Source organism: Dicentrarchus labrax, unplaced genomic scaffold (genome assembly GCF_905237075.1).
Source record: "Dicentrarchus labrax unplaced genomic scaffold, dlabrax2021, whole genome shotgun sequence".
Taxonomy (NCBI): Eukaryota; Metazoa; Chordata; class Actinopteri; family Moronidae; genus Dicentrarchus; species Dicentrarchus labrax.
This window is the reverse complement of record NW_026136723.1, coordinates 14,979,232-14,995,133: the sequence shown is the minus strand read 5'-3', so window position 1 is coordinate 14,995,133 and position 15,902 is coordinate 14,979,232. Positions and strand designations below refer to the sequence as shown.

Below are 15,902 nucleotides of genomic sequence, written 5' to 3'. Positions count from 1 at the left end.
CAAAATCATAAACTACTACACCACATTTCCATCCCCCTCTCCCCAAAAAACCATGAGGCCACAACGCTCAACTGTCTTAAAACACATCCGTTCTTTGACATTTTCATTCTTCTCTGGTTAGACGTGGAAAACCCACACCATCCCATCTCGAATCAACTTCCAAACATGTACAGTACGTACCAAGAAATTCACAACTCGAGATTGCAAACATCTAACCACAATGTTCGTGCCCACTGGTGACACACTGGAGAGGAGGCAGGAGATTGCACGGAGCCGCACCCTGAGGCCTACTGCATCCTGTGTAGCTAGTGTAAAGTAAGAGTTAAAAAAAAAAAATACTATAAAGACTTAAGGACTCACCCGGAAAACTTGAAAATCAACGGGCTTGGTAGTTCTTCCCCTGCTCAATCTGCTTCTTGTACAAACAAGTACTTAAAGTGGAGAGAGGGCAGCTCTTTTCTAAGCAACTTTAGTCTGGGTATGTGCCTGCAAGGGAAGTGCCTTCAGCATCACAAGCCATTGACAAAGACTTCGCAGTAGTTTGAGCGGTGCTTCGCCTTGGGCAAACGAGCGACCAAGAGAGTGCTGAGAGAGACAGACAGAAGGAGGAAGTAGGCGTTTGTCGAGAAAAGAGGAAACAGGTCTGTCAGCGGAAAAAAGCGCCAAAATTCAAAGATAAGATGACAGCGAGCAGGAAGAGACTGCAGGAGTCTAAAGTTTAGACTCATATGTAAACAAAGACAAACCATGCATCTGAATCATCCCAGTAAATTAAAAAAATATACTTAATTGGGCTAATTGAATTAATTGAGGATAATTATATCTTATAAATAAAGGTTAGCTCAGCTTAGCAAAAAGGAAATCACAACCCTGACTCTGTCCACTGGTTACAAAATCCACCTGCTAGCACCTGCAGCTCACTGGCTAACACATTATATTGTGTTTATTTAATTAGTACATGTGTAAAAACAACAAAGTTGCTCCAGGAAGTTACTGCCAAGTAATACTCCAACACATAACATCCTGCCAGCCTGGTAGTATCAATCTTCTCATTTAAATCTCAGCAACAAAGCAAATAAATGTATTTGCCAAAATGTTGAACAATTGCTTTAATAATTTATTCTGAAATTCCACCCAAGCCTTTTTCAGTGTACCACACACAGAAAACAGTTAACCTACGAGAGATGTGACCCATACCATAGGGGGAAAGGGCTCAATGGGAAATTCTCCAAAGGTTTTGAAAAATATAGGCATCAAAATGAGCACTTGTACAGCCTAGTTAGATTTAATGTTGCGTTTAATACTGCTATTGACGGCTAGGGAATCGGTTATTACCATAAGCATACTACATGCTTTCATTTCCCCCCAATCACCACTGATGCAACAGCGTCAGAACAATCTACAAGTGCCAACAGAGTGAGTCAGATACACTGTCACAAAAGACCACTGATCATGAGCTAAGAGGCTCAATGCCCAAATTAAACATTTATTGTTTGAACAGGGCGATGACATCTTCATTTCAGACTGAGAGCTCAACAGGCCATATGTGCAAGTGTCACACAAAAACAGATGTTTACTCCACCCAAGCTGAGGTCAACTTTGGTTCGAAAGAGCCTCATAAATGCAAACATCCAGAACTTTCGGTTCTGACATGAAATCCCATAGAGCCTTAATAAGGCAAGTTTCCAAGTAAGGAAACATTTCAACACAGCAACCAGAAAAACAACCAGCTAATAGAAACATATCACATCCTGATTGAGTTTGAAGGCAGGGCTGTGCATGAGCTGAGCTGTCATGTGGTTAGTTGAAGCCAAACTTGTGTGCCATGGAGACCTGAGGAAGTGAAAAAGTTTAGAGGACCTTTGTCACTAATTTCTTCTTGCCAGACAGCTAAGAATATTTGTGATCTACACACAGCTGTCTGTCACGGAAACTGAAGTCTGCTGAGTCAGAGAGCCCAGTGGACCCTGGATAGATTATTAAAGCTTTTGAGATGGAGTTGGGCCAAACTATCTCAGCTCTCTCATGAATACCCTGCCTGTGTGTACTCTCTTTCAACCCCACTTACCCAACCAGGATGCTGTACCCTGTTTGTCGACAGCCTTTCGAAATCCACCTATCGTCAACCCCTTCTGCACTCCTTCCACTGGCTGCTCTTGTCAAGATTCAGGACCTCTGTGTTTGGGTGTAACACTGCTGAGGAATTTGCAACCCCCCCACCCCCATTAAAGCCATAGTCCAGCCTGCCATCATTTTTTTATATACAGTCAAAAAGATACTATTGGTATCTGCTACAAGAATTCAAGCTGACCACAGCTGTTGTTCTCCATGAACAAGAAAACTGCCAAATGTTGACAGCCAGCCTCAAGTCTATTCTGAAACTGCTAAAAAAAACTCCATCAACAGACCTGAAATCCTTAAGAATTAGAAAAAAGTATATTTTTTAGTCGATCAAGGAGCAGCAGATTGTAGTTTGGTCAGGGAGTGTGACCTAAATTGTCTGGCTAGGCTGTTTCTTGTTCCAATCACGAGCTATTCAGCCCTCGTATGCAAGGCTGGTTGTGTTGAAGCAGTGTTTGAAAGAAAAATGTTGAATATAATTACTACTAACAAACATGAAGGCTTATGTTTTTGAAAATCAGATAGCATTGACTGGCAAAACGGGAAATCTTGAGGCAATTGTTTTCTTTGGTAGGCATGAAAATATTAAATTTGTGCTGCAGAAAATTTAGGGGGTAGTTAGGCAGTATAAAGTAAAACATTATTAAAAACGGTGTCTTTTTATCCCATTTTGACAATCATAGTATATAGTCTTAAGGGAATTGATATATCGAGAATTAAACACATACATTTTCTTGCCGAGGGTTAGGTAAGAAAATCAATACCACTCTCCTGTCTGTTAAATTTGAGGGGAAACAGCTGTTCTGGTTCTCAATCTATTGCTTCAAAGTTAAAATGAAAATAAAAGATAAATAAATAATAACTTCCTTTTCCGCCTTCTCAGAGACCATTCAATCGAAACAGTTAAACTTGTAATTATCAGAATAATAGTTTGTTGTTATTGTTTGTACTATTCAAGAGAGGCTATTATCAGTCAGCTGTGGCTGTGACCCTGGCCCACATTACTACTGGTTGCTTGTAATGTTGGTGATTCAGAAATTTTTGCTTTTGGTTACACTCAGCTCTAAATGGCTCTAGATGAGTGCATCTGCTGAAAACCCAAAGTGTAAAATTTAAATGCAGATGTTGAATAATAATATCAGACAGGTGTTGACGTCATTCAGTCGATTAGTGTTTCATAACATTCATTTCCCTTTTTCTTATTCACAGATTTTCTTTCTCATTTTTCAAACATGAAGTGAATCTGCACATTCCCACAGTCTGCTTGCAGAGGAGGCTGTCGGGCAAAGATAATTCCACGACACCTTAGGGGATCATCTATTATTCAAAACCGCATCCAAATTTATTCCACTTGAAGAGGAGTAACATGCTTTACTTGTAATCATCAAACTCCAGTGGTTATGATCCCATGCATTCCAACATACAGTGGTCTTGTGTAACAATGGTTCCTGTCCACAACAGAAAGCTGGGCCGTGTTTTAGTTTTCTAAACTGCACATCACCTTGCAAAACAACACGAGCTCTTAAAACAGAACAGGAACCATCTCCTTTTGCCTTGACCACGAAACAAGTGTCTGTGGCTAGCTGACGAGTTAACATATGCCAATTGTCTTTATACAAATAAATAAACACATGCTATTAGCCTGTAGAAATCCCAGTATTTCCACAATGTAGAGGATTCTGGAGAGAGCCAGGCTTCCTACTTGGGGGTCTGAGGAGGAAGTCTGGATTAATTTTACTGGGGGATGACCTGTAATGTAATTATCATGGGCCATATGTTTCATACAGTATATAACAGCAGACAATCCGACTGTCAGATTTGCAGTTGGTCCAGAGCAACATCATCAACATATCCCTGTATGTGCATGCTGGTTAGACAGTCTGCAAACCATCAACACATACAGTGATGCAGGATTACAAAGATGTCCATTCAAAACACTGTAAGCGTTTTACAGAAATTGTAGGCTACATGTACGTGGCATAATTACCCTTCTTCATATTCTGGACAAAAAGAAAATCAAACAAATGGGAGTTAAGAACAGACTTCCCCCAACAAAATATAGTTCAAATCACACATTTTATATGGAGTAAACAGCCTGCAGTGAAGACCACAGAGGCAAAGATAATAGGTACACAACCTGGTAACTACAGTAGCTACTTAATTGGACCAAACACTCCTGGGTTTATCTTACTGCATGAAATGTCAAGTACGGCTACTCTGTTAGTTGGGTCTCACTGCCCACGGGTTGTGCAAGTATCCTCTTATTATCGTCTGTGATAGCTTATAAGAATAATAATAATAATTGGACTGTGGTCACACAGGCTAATGTGCGGCTGACTTCTCGCTTGTAACACAGTAGTTTTGCACCACACAGATTCAGTTGGAAATGAAGTGCACTTGCATGTTGTATAGGTTGCAACAAACAGCCTAAAACAGCAAGGTTATACTGGTGGTGCTGTGTATGTTATGCTTGTGTAATAAGAGCCCAGTTTAGTGCAGTGCTTTTTACAAAGTTTGTTAGTTTTATGAAGGTCTTTGTTAAACAACCAGATTTTGTTTTTATAAACTCCTCACACCATCTGTGCTGAAGTCAGCAGAGCACCAGCACTGCACATCATAAGCATACTCACAACATCAACCGTTGTTGAAGTATTCCTTGTTCACATCTGCAATACTACAAACATTTAAATAAATATATATGTCCAGTATGTAACATTTAGGAGGATCTATTGGTATAAATGGAATATAATATGCATAAATATGTTTTCATTAGTGTATAATCACCTTAGAATGAGCATTTTATCTCTACAGACACAGCAGGTCGCCTTCTATGGAGTTCACTATGTTGAACCATCATATTGCTACAGTAGCCCAGAAGGGAAAAACCAAACACTGGCACTACATAGGGGCATTCGCATTTTTAGCAGCTACTACTTCTACAATCGGAAGGGGAGGATGAAGCGAGGGAGGTGTGATCTGCTACACCGTTAGATGCCACCAAATGTTACACACTGGACCTTTAAGTAATATATGAAGTTGATAATATAAAATAGATAGTACATAAATAGTGTTGAAAAAGAAAAACTGGCTGGCCTGAGAATGCACAAAGTACAACAAGGGATTTGGCAAAGTCATGGAGAGTACAACAAAGTGGTCGTGATTTATTCAGTCAGTACTGGTCACAAACACAAATTTTTAGTGTTTTGACAGCCAAGTGCCATTATCTCATTATCAACATCATAGCTGATGATGACTTAATTAATCTGGATTTTTGTTTGAATTTATTGGGTGTTGACAGCAGACAAACATGGTGACACATTGTTCACAAATGAGGTTCATCACTGTTCCCGGATCAATCTCAACTCATGATATTTTGGGATATGTAAGTGCTTATGAAACATTAACTGTACCATTAAAATACCCGGTGTGTGTATTTTAATCCTCTACACTTACAGCTTGTGTATTCAAGAGTGTTATGTAAGGTGACTATTACACATGTTGTTTTTTCCTCCATTGCCTGGCTAACTGAAACACAATAGGCTATGTGCTCTGTTCAAACACAATCTCTTTTCTCTTTAGATTTAAAAATAACATGCCATCCTCCCCCCTTACATAACTCAATATCAGTCAGCATCAAGGTCAGCGGTGAGAGCTTAAAAACAGAAAAGAGGAGCACAATTAGGTGTTTACCCTGGAAGCCTTTTCACTGCCAGTTAGGAAAAGAGTATGTGTATGTTTGTGAGTGTGAGAGAGCCCACAGGCGTAGTGAGTCACTGACAGTGTGACCTTCTGCTCTCAGGCTTCTCAGCCCCGTTGAAAACAGCCTATCGAGGTCAAACACCCACTCTCCATAGTGTATTTCGTCCAAACTGACAGACATAGGAGGGTTGAGTTATGGAAATATTGCCCGATTCTATGATGTCTGCGAAAGTCGATTCCAACTCAGAAATTCCCGCAGCATCAGGAAACATTAACATTGCATGGGTTGTTGGATTCTAGCTGTGATGAGAGAAACCAATGTACCATACTGCGTACATGCTGACTTGCAATCAGCAAATAAGCATTAGTATCTGTTTTAGTCGTGGGCTGAAATCCTGAGGAATATGGATTTGATATGACTAGTGTTACCATGAAAGGCACCGCACTCAACCAGTCGTCCATTCTGATCTTCACCAGAAGGTTTTTACGAACCTCAGATTAAATTCTGAGGCTGATAACAGCGGTTTCTAAACCTTAAATTACCTCAGCTAGAGATGTGGGTTGGAGAGCTAAAAATGTCAGCTATGCTATGTGCGTCCCCAGAAGACTCCACAGTGGCTGGTCTGGCTGCACGCCCGTGGGGTCTTTGGTGTAATCAACTTACATAGCTGGACCATTAGGACAAAGCTGGAAAGAAGCGCCTGATGCTTAAAGGAACAGACTGGAATCCGTTGTGTGTCATAATACTCAAAACAGCAGCAGTGTATGGAACGAATCACCATGCAGACTAGGACCAAATGTTTATTGTGGTATAAATGTACTCCCAGACTGACAGTGGTACTATTCAAGTAGTTATCTTATAAATACATTTCTTATAAAAGATTGCTGACACAGAAAAACTTCAGGGGTTCAGCTCATAAAGGAATAAAAATGTAAGTGAAAAATGTCAAAGCACCTATTTTCTGGCCCATTCTGGGCTAGAAATATGGCGGTTGAACATGGTTACTTCTGTGGAAGAAGACCCCCTCCTTCAGGAAATAAACGGCGGCTCATTCAAAAAGGTAAAACATCTTATTTTCAGGTGATTATACAATTGAAAATCTTCCCATGAATATTATATTCCATTCCTGCCAATAGACCTTCCTAAATGTTACACACTGGACCTTTAAGAACACATTAACACATCATATCTTGTTTGTTTAATCCATACTAAAAACGAAGTGTCACCTGGCAATCAGTGGAGACTCATATCCCCCATAAAACCACAACTTGTTGTTTTTACACTTGTTGTTGATTTGGACTCAACAAATGAGATATAACATGCTAATTAGCAAGCTTCAGATGCACTAATTACCTTTAAAGAGAGCAAGGCGAGCCGTTTCCTACTATTTCTATGCTAAGCTACACTAACCTGCTGCTGTGTCTAGCCTTGAACAGACAGATATGAGAGTGGTATTGATTTTCTCATCCGACTTGAGGCAAGAAAGCAAGTCAGCTTAGCGCGTTTTCCCTAAACGTCAAACAATTTCTTTCATGTCCTTTTGTTTGATGTGACTAAATTCTTTGCTACTAAAATTGTGAAACTAGAAGATTCAGTGAAACTCATTCTAATAATGTTCAACAAAGAATCCAAACCTTTGTAAATGACCACAATTCAGTTTGTATATTCATAAATTATTCAAAAAGTACTATCTTTTAATATTACTACATTGGAGATACAAAAGACTAAAGAGTGGTAAGAAATAAAGACATTTTCCACTGTGGGATTCTTATGTTATCTGCTGAAGTCCTTCATTCAATATCAAGAAATATCAAACAAGTGCTAAAAACTGGAGCAAGCTCAAGAGATTGAAAAGAAACAGGACAAAAGTGTGCCTTGTTTCCAAAGACACAACAGTTTGTGATGTAGAGGACATCAAAGTGCAATTCTTCAAAAGCAGCAGAAAGTGGGGGGAGAAATGGGGAATTGTTTGACCAGAGCTTCCCCCTGACTGATCACTGCAGACAACAATGATTGGAGCCTCTGGGGCCACGCTTCAAGGAACAAGCCTGAAAAAGTTCACTGGACCCCTCTGTGTATGTGTGTGTGTGTGTGTGTGTGTGTGTGTGTGTGTGTGTGTGTGTGTGTGTGTGTGTGTGTGTGTGTGTGAGAACGTATAGAGGGAATGGGCAAGGACCACACAAAATCCATGACAGGTCACGTGACCGAGGCGGGGATAAATGTTGCTTTTTGGTTGGTCAGAGAGGGAAGTCATGGAAACCGGTCTATAGTCCCATTGTCTAACTGTGAAGCCAGTATGTGTGTGTGTGTGTGTGTGTGTGTGTGTGTGTGTGTGTGTGTGTGTGTGAGTGTGAGTGTGAGTGTGAGTGAGTGAGTGAGTGAGTGAGTGAGTGAGTGAGTGAGTGAGTGAGAGAGAGAGAGAGAGAGAGTATGTTTCTGTGTGTGCTGGAGGAGGCGGGAGGCATTGTAGCACCAGGAGGGACCAGCACAGCATTCTTCATTCACAAACAGAAAAACGCCTCCATCATAAAGTGACCTTGACTACTCCAGCAGAACAGCGAGCGCATCGAAGCATCTCTCTCTCTCCCTCGCTCTCTCTCTCTCTCACACCCCCTCTCATTCCAAGTGGGCGCATTTCAGAAAAGGCAAACAACCACATAAACATAAACTACCTTTTGTCTATAACGGACACAGCTCAGATTATGAAGCCAGGCCTTCATTGAAAAAAAAAACTAACATTAAGGGCATTAAGTTCTGCCTAGCTCCAGTTTCCACATTGTGTAACTAATCAAACCCTGTTACTGCAGGGCAAATCAATTACCCTTCTCCAGCGCAGCGTCATGTTAGGCATGTTGTATCAACCACATACCTGCTAGTCTGGTTACAGAAATAATAAATAATCCTTACAAAAACAGCAGTTGGAAAATCAAATTGCTTTATGCTCAGATCTTAAAAAAGGCAGACATTCTTTCAAATCCACACTCATTCATGATGTTTTAACTGGCCCTTACCTTTCAATTCAACAGGGTCGAGCACAAGTGTTTTGCGATTCTACCATAAGTGTATAAAAATAAAAAAAAGGACTGAAATCCCACTTCCTCAAAGTGCTAAAATTACACCCCAGACAGTGGGGGGGGGGACAAAAGGTTATTATGGAAAAGATGCTCAACCCATCACTAGTTTATACGCAAAAGACAACAGACTAAAAAAATTCTTTTATACTCCCCTCTGCAGGGCTTCTCATTCATAAAAGACAGACAGTGGTTACTACATCCCAGCTAACCAAATACAGCTCTTGAGGGATCTTCCATCCCTTAACTGGATTAGCGCTCTCTATGAGGAAGATAATGATGGTACGTCTTCTTTGTGCTAATTGAAAAACCAAACGTGCAGGTGCTATGGGAAGTTACTTGCACACACCCACAAACCAACAAAAAGAGGAGTGCACTCTGCAGACCAGGCATGAGTTGTGTGTGTAAGTCCCAGAATAGAGCAGTGGGGATTATGCAAGAACAATACTGTAGCTAAAGGCTTCGTTTCACTCATTTTAGAGAGAAAAGACAACTTTTCTGCCCAAAAGAATGGGCAGTATGGCAGTATATGGTAATTACTGAGTTATGTTCATATGTTATGGTGCCCACTTCATTGAACACACCACTGTGTTAAAATGAATTAACACAGATTACTGACAGTATAACACAGATAGAGCGATTTAGCCAGGGTGAACATGTCGACTGCATGTTTATATTTACTGTATATTGTCTAAATTTTGGATAAGTTGAGTCTTAGGAAAATAATTTAATTGTACTGATTTCTGGTGGTTCCCCTGCAGCTGATAATAAAACTTATATATTGCCTCTGTTTGACCAATGAATGTATCAAGGCTGTTATCCATTGTGACCTGAGTGTGACCAAAGTACTGAGTTTCAAATCTGAACCTTATTTACACCACATTTATCTTTATATGTGTTCACTGTATGAGTGCTTATAAACGTCCTGTGTGTTATGTGTGTGTCAAGATTAAGATAGGAAACTTTATTGAAAATAGTTCACAAAAACGAGAAAAGAAGAAAAAAGGACATGAAGTCCATCTGCACACCTGAGGGTCCAGGTTGTAGCATCACTCCCCTACAGACATGTCTTAGGATTTATAAAAATACTTTGCTTGGAATAAAAAAAGGAAAACTTTAAAATAAACTTTACATATTCAGAATCAGAAATACTTTAATAATCCCAGGGGGAAATTACTTCAAAAGTACATCTACTCTTTCTCCCTCGTTAAAATACAGAATCTATGAATGTGTAAGAATTTTTCATTTTAAAAGGTTAGCAACTGAAAAAAATGTCTCACAGTGTATGTGTGCTGGAGGTTTCAAGCTTCTACATCACACTTCTGCAATTTACGTATTGGCCCACACACTAGTTGTGATGTCATGAACACAGAAAACAGACTTCTTGTGTCAAACTCTCTTACATCACGTATCATCATCTGCACAGGTGATGCGTAATGTAATGAGCAGAACACATTTTGAATAGACTTTAAATTTAGTGCAAAATTAAGTAAACATCAAATTTGGTTTTATTTTTAAAGATAAATTCTGTTGTAAGGTAAAGCTTAGACTGATTAACCCTGGAAACAGCTAACATGCGTCTTGTGATAAGGCTTGATATTTCAATTGTGAAAATCTACACAAACAAAGATAATATGTAATTTAATCACACATTTGATACACAGAGCATTTTATACAGTACCACAAAAAGTACTACAAAAAGCATCACAGTTATGACCACAGTCTTAGTAAGGTTTAAAACTAAAAGGCTAATGGTTCACTGATGACTAGAAAGCTTTTTCAGACCTGCTTTGTTACATTATAGGAGCTTAACTCCCTCTGCTCACAGTGCTGGCAGGCCTGGCATGTGCTCCATCGAGTTAAATGGGATGTGAAGGATTGGGCATCCCAGGTCAGGGAATTTCCATTGCAAATGATTGCTGAGCCACCATGGCCCAGCTTTCATTTTGTTCAGCATTTAGAAAAACATACACAACCAGGATTGCTTTCAGGCAATTTCCTATCAAGGGGACCCATACATATGTACACACAGGAAGACGGTGTATATTTCACCAAAGTGTTTGCATTGCATTGCAGAAGAAACTCCCATGCACAGACAAGTTTCAGCTACATTTGGAGCCTCGTGAAGCCAGCATCAACACAGTGTGTGAAACATTCAATGACATTACAACGGTCTCTCGTGATTCTTAGTAACATTGTCAGGTGAGATCATAATAGCATTCCATTATCAATAAAGTGACTGTATGAACATGCAATGTTATTGTGCACTGTTTTTTTGGGTTTTTTTTCTACAATACTTTCGCTTTTGTTTCTGCCCTTTCTGCCTGTGCAAAACTTGCTTTGTCATTTGGTAATTTAAATTAGGGAGAAATTAGGATTTCTTGTTTTGATCTAATGCAAATACTGCAGATAAATTTACATGTAACAATGAGATGGAATAGAAGGTATGAATGGAAACAGAAATAAATCATGCAGCCCTCTTGTGTTACCATTCAATCACTCATATTTGGGCTGAAGAAACAATAGTATCAGTATCTGGGCCAACTTTTAGTTCTCAGTGCTGCTAAAGTGGACTGATGCTAGGAGTTTCAATACTGTAGGTGGCACACTGTTGCAGAGTCAGACTGATTACCTATTAACATTATAAATGAAAAAATTTGTGGTAATTTGGGAGTAATTTACCATAAAGATTAAAAAAAAATGGATGCATTTATTATTTGATGGGAACAATGAGATATTCTTTAATATGAAAATCATGAGTGTTTTAAAATGGTTCCCTTGGGTAATGTGCTTGTAGCCTATCTGAATGAAATTGTTTTAAAAAATGGTTATAATTCAGCCTACGTAAAAAAAAAAAAAAAAAAATCTGTGATTGCTCTTTTCCCCACCTACTGATGAATGCACATTGCACCTTAGCCCTGCAGGTCCCCCCCCCAATCCTCTTGTGGAATCATACAGCACTTTACAGTATGTGACATTTCTGTGCTGTCGATAATTTGGTCTGCCACGAACTGCTGCTGCAGTGTTGCATGCGTCATATACATCTCTTAATGGAAACATGGTCTCCACTTAGCTAAATTCAATAGCTCAGAGGATTACCATCTCCACTGGAGCATGTAATAACCAAAAGGTCATATCATCATCATAACTCAACAAACCATAATCTGCCACAGCCTCTTTAATGGCTTTTAAAGTGTGTCAAGGCCCAAATCACTGCCACCAGTCACATTTTTAATGAGCATGCCCTCATCGAAAGTGCCAGTCTGCCAGTCATTCTGCCCAGCTTTGAATGCCGTGTCACTCTATCCCCTGTTGGGTTGCGCTAGCCTAGATCGAGATGTGCGAAGAGCCCGAGAACATTTGGGATTGATTTGTGGCTATTTTTACTTGTCCTACTTGAACTAAATGGTGCAGATACTCGGAGGAAGAAGTCAGGCGCTGAAAAGGCTTATTGAACTCTTAAAAAATAAATTAAAAATCACTGGAAAGCTAAATGGTGGCAAGAGGGTGGACGCTTTAGTGTAGAGCTTTCAGAGAAAAAGAGCACCTTTTAATAGTAGAGAGGAATAAGCTATAGAGTACATCCTCCATCCATTGGTCTATTATTTAAAAGGCCATTGGCTTTCTGTGGAGTGAAAATTAACATGCTGGGAAAGATAAATGCCCATGTGAACACACACGCCGAGCATGTTTAATAAAATAAAGGTGAAATAAGCTGTCTCAAGTGACCTTGCACCTCGATAAACTCAACACATGCAGAAGCAGCATTTCTTCCAGATGCCACTTAGGACTGCTGCACACATTCTGAGCTCCACTCAAATTACTCCTCTTATTAAACCATAACTCAGGAGAGAACACAGGCCCTCAACAACACTCATTACCTAAGCATATAGCAAACAGGCTACTGTTCAATGTTGCTGGCGCTACAATTATGTTAGCGACTGATGACTATCATCAAAAGTGTAATAAGCGTTCTACGGGAGCACTGACATTATTGGAAGATAGTTATGGGCTCTCTTGTGGAAATCTCCTGTTGCCATTGCCAGCTTTGGTATAGACACTCTCTCTCTCCACACACACACACACACACACACACACACACACACACACACACACACACACACACACACACACACACACACACACACACACACACACACACACACACACACACACACACAGAGGAGAGGGCTAGTGTAAAGCTAGACTGTGTATCTGGTCTAGGTGCTGTGAAAGGATTCCCAGATCAGCCATCTACTCGCTGTGACTGGCACAAGTGAGTGGGAACAAAGGAGTCACTGTGGCTGTCACACTCACTCCTCGTTACACTCACCCTTTGCTCTGCCAGCTGTCTCTCCGTCCCCTCCCACAACTCTCCCACTCCCCCCCCCCAGCTGTGGCTATACATCAAGCTACCCTGAGTTTTCACGCACACATTCACATGCAATCACACCCACCTGGCACGCATGTCTTGGGTGGCTTCAGGGGCCTGGCTTCACCAAAACACTCTCTTCCTCCCTGCTGGGTGCTCTTTGCCTATCCGCCATACTGACTGACTGACTGCACTGTTGGAGGCACAATGTTATTCATCACCACCACCAACGGCTCATCAGTATCACACCACTGCACACAGCCACAACACATGAGCTCATGCTTGCTACAAATATTACATTGAGGCTGAGTTTCAAAATATTTTCCATTTAATTCTGTCTTTCTTGCCTGCTAGAGTACGGTTTCACAGATGCCTGCTATTGTTCTTTTGCTCATTCCTGCCAACTGAGACTCTTTGCCCAACCTCCACATGCATGCCACACCCTTTCACCACAATGCCCTCCCCTCTCCTGACAGATGCCCCCGTGCCCAATCTTTGGGCTCACCCATTAATTTGCTAAACCGTAAACTCTGCCCACAGCCTCCCACTCTCCACAGCCTTCCTATTATTTATTTATCCCCCATGTCTTTTTTTTTTTTTTTTAAAACATATGCTACACCCATGCCCTACCCTCTCTATGTTTACCCACTGACAGCCTCCAGCCCTGCCTGCCTGGACAGTCACAAGCTAATGTCGATGCCAGCTTGGCCTCCACCCTAGCAGTGTGGTGACTGGCCGCTGCTGAAACACTTTCATCCCTCCTGCATGCCTAACCCGAGTCCTACGAAGCCATTCATTGGGGCTTTGCTAGTGACTGCCTTATTATTGTCAAGTTATAGTAAAACTGTGGGTGGGGGCTCTGCCTGTGGGAAGCAACAAGAGTTGAAATGAGGCTGAAGCTATTTATGGACCAGGGCATAGGATTCAAAGAACTTACTTTTTGCCTTTTATGGGTTAACTGCATGTAACACACACTTATGTGAAACAGAGAGGGACAGAGAAAGTGGGGGAAAGAAATAGGGGGAAAAAAACACCAGTGGAGGGCATTCCTCAGGCCATGCTTTCATTGCTGTGGGTACGATGTCATTGGATGATGTAATCTGTGCACAGCAGCCCCCCATATATCTATTCACTGAGTATATGGAAACAGACATCAGACACAACATGTTTCACTTGTCAGCCTGCCCTGTAATTGATACTGAAAAACATTAACAACTAACCACATTACATCGGGTTGTGCCTGCATGTCTTGACCGATCTCTTCTTAATTTCTGTCAACAGGAAATGGATTAGTTCACATGCAGATATCGGCAGGAAGTGGCTCACCTTCTACCTTCAGTTTAGAACAGGCTTGTTCATTTGTGCTTAAATCTAATTCTGAAACCTCTCGCTGTGTATGTAAGAAACTTTCACCACATGTCTGAAAGACTGTCATGCATCCGGTAGCTCTCCAGCTATTGTAAAAATGCCATTGGTATTTCCTGTGCCTTCCTTCCACAGCACTGTGGAAAATGGAGCCACACAAGTTGGACACACACACACACACACACACACACACACACACACACACACACACACAAATACAAACACAGTGTTAAGCTTCGCCTCCAGACAACAAAAGAACAGACACAGCAACAAGCCCCGAAGGCAACATTAAACCCAGCTAGTCCGCCATTACAATTGCGCTCTTCTCTCAATGGAGAGCCACGCTGAGCTTAGCTGAGCTGAGCTGTACCATGTTATTTGTCAGTTTTTATACATAGCTGGGAATAAGATAAGGGTGGGCACACTGACAACGTGTAACACCAACAGGAAATGGAAAATACTGATGTGTGGCCAGCACAGACCAGCAAGGGTGACAAAGGGTAAGGTAGGTGGTTTACAGATAGGGAATCTGCTCAGGCCACAAAAAGCAACAGAATCCCGAGCTCAACTCAAGGATACGAGTCTGAGAGGCAACAAAACATCCCTTGATGCTTGTTGTCAGGTGGCAGGGTAAACCTGTTTCTATAGACACAACAACATAGCAGGAATGACAAGAAGCAAAACCTCTGATAAGCACATAACAGAGAGAAAAAAACTCTGGTTGTCCTATGGGTGTCTTCACAACACAGATGCTCTACTTTTTACTACATTGCGTCATCAGGCAGAAAAGAGACAAATAAAGTTCTGACAAAATGTCTGTATGTATTTATGAACGTCGTTTTACACATTTTACATTCCTAATAAGGCAAACAGCCTGGGAATAAACAATAAAAATAAAAAATTTAAAACTCCCTTTTCATGCCTTTGAACATTGTGGACACAATAGATACAAGAAGAATGAGGGCAAGTTGAAACATTGCCCCTTGTAAAGAAAATATGAACTATCCACAAGCTTCATCTGTCATTCTTTGACGGCATCAACATACCCCTGAGCAAGGCTTTGGTGGGCCCAAAAAGAGGGCTTCTTCATGCAGTGGTTGTTTTCCAGATAGATTACCCAGCCACAGTTACCATTTACTGGTTGCTAACAGGTGATGGAAGGCAGTGTGAGGGTGATTATGGTTTCTACTGGCTGTTGGAGCCAACAAAAACTCACTTCAGGCTGCTATTGAGCTCCAAAGTAGCAGAAGGAAGGAAGACCACTGAAGCCTTG

General features: G+C 40.9%; 1 protein-coding gene across 5 annotated transcripts in view; it reads right to left on the bottom strand.

Moving 5' to 3' along the window:
• elmo1 (engulfment and cell motility 1 (ced-12 homolog, C. elegans)) overlaps positions 1-15,902 on the bottom strand; it is a 106,093-nt gene that overhangs the window by 81,507 nt on the left and 8,684 nt on the right. For 2 of the 5 annotated variants that reach the window (XM_051390180.1, XM_051390182.1), the window contains exon 1: positions 361-583. The exons of 1 other annotated variant lie outside the window; for it this stretch is intronic. The gene's annotated coding sequence lies outside the window, so the exon portion shown is untranslated. Of the gene's footprint in view, positions 1-360; positions 584-15,902 lie in introns of those variants that run through there. 2 more of the 5 variants (XM_051390183.1, XM_051390184.1) reach the window with 1 other exon arrangement.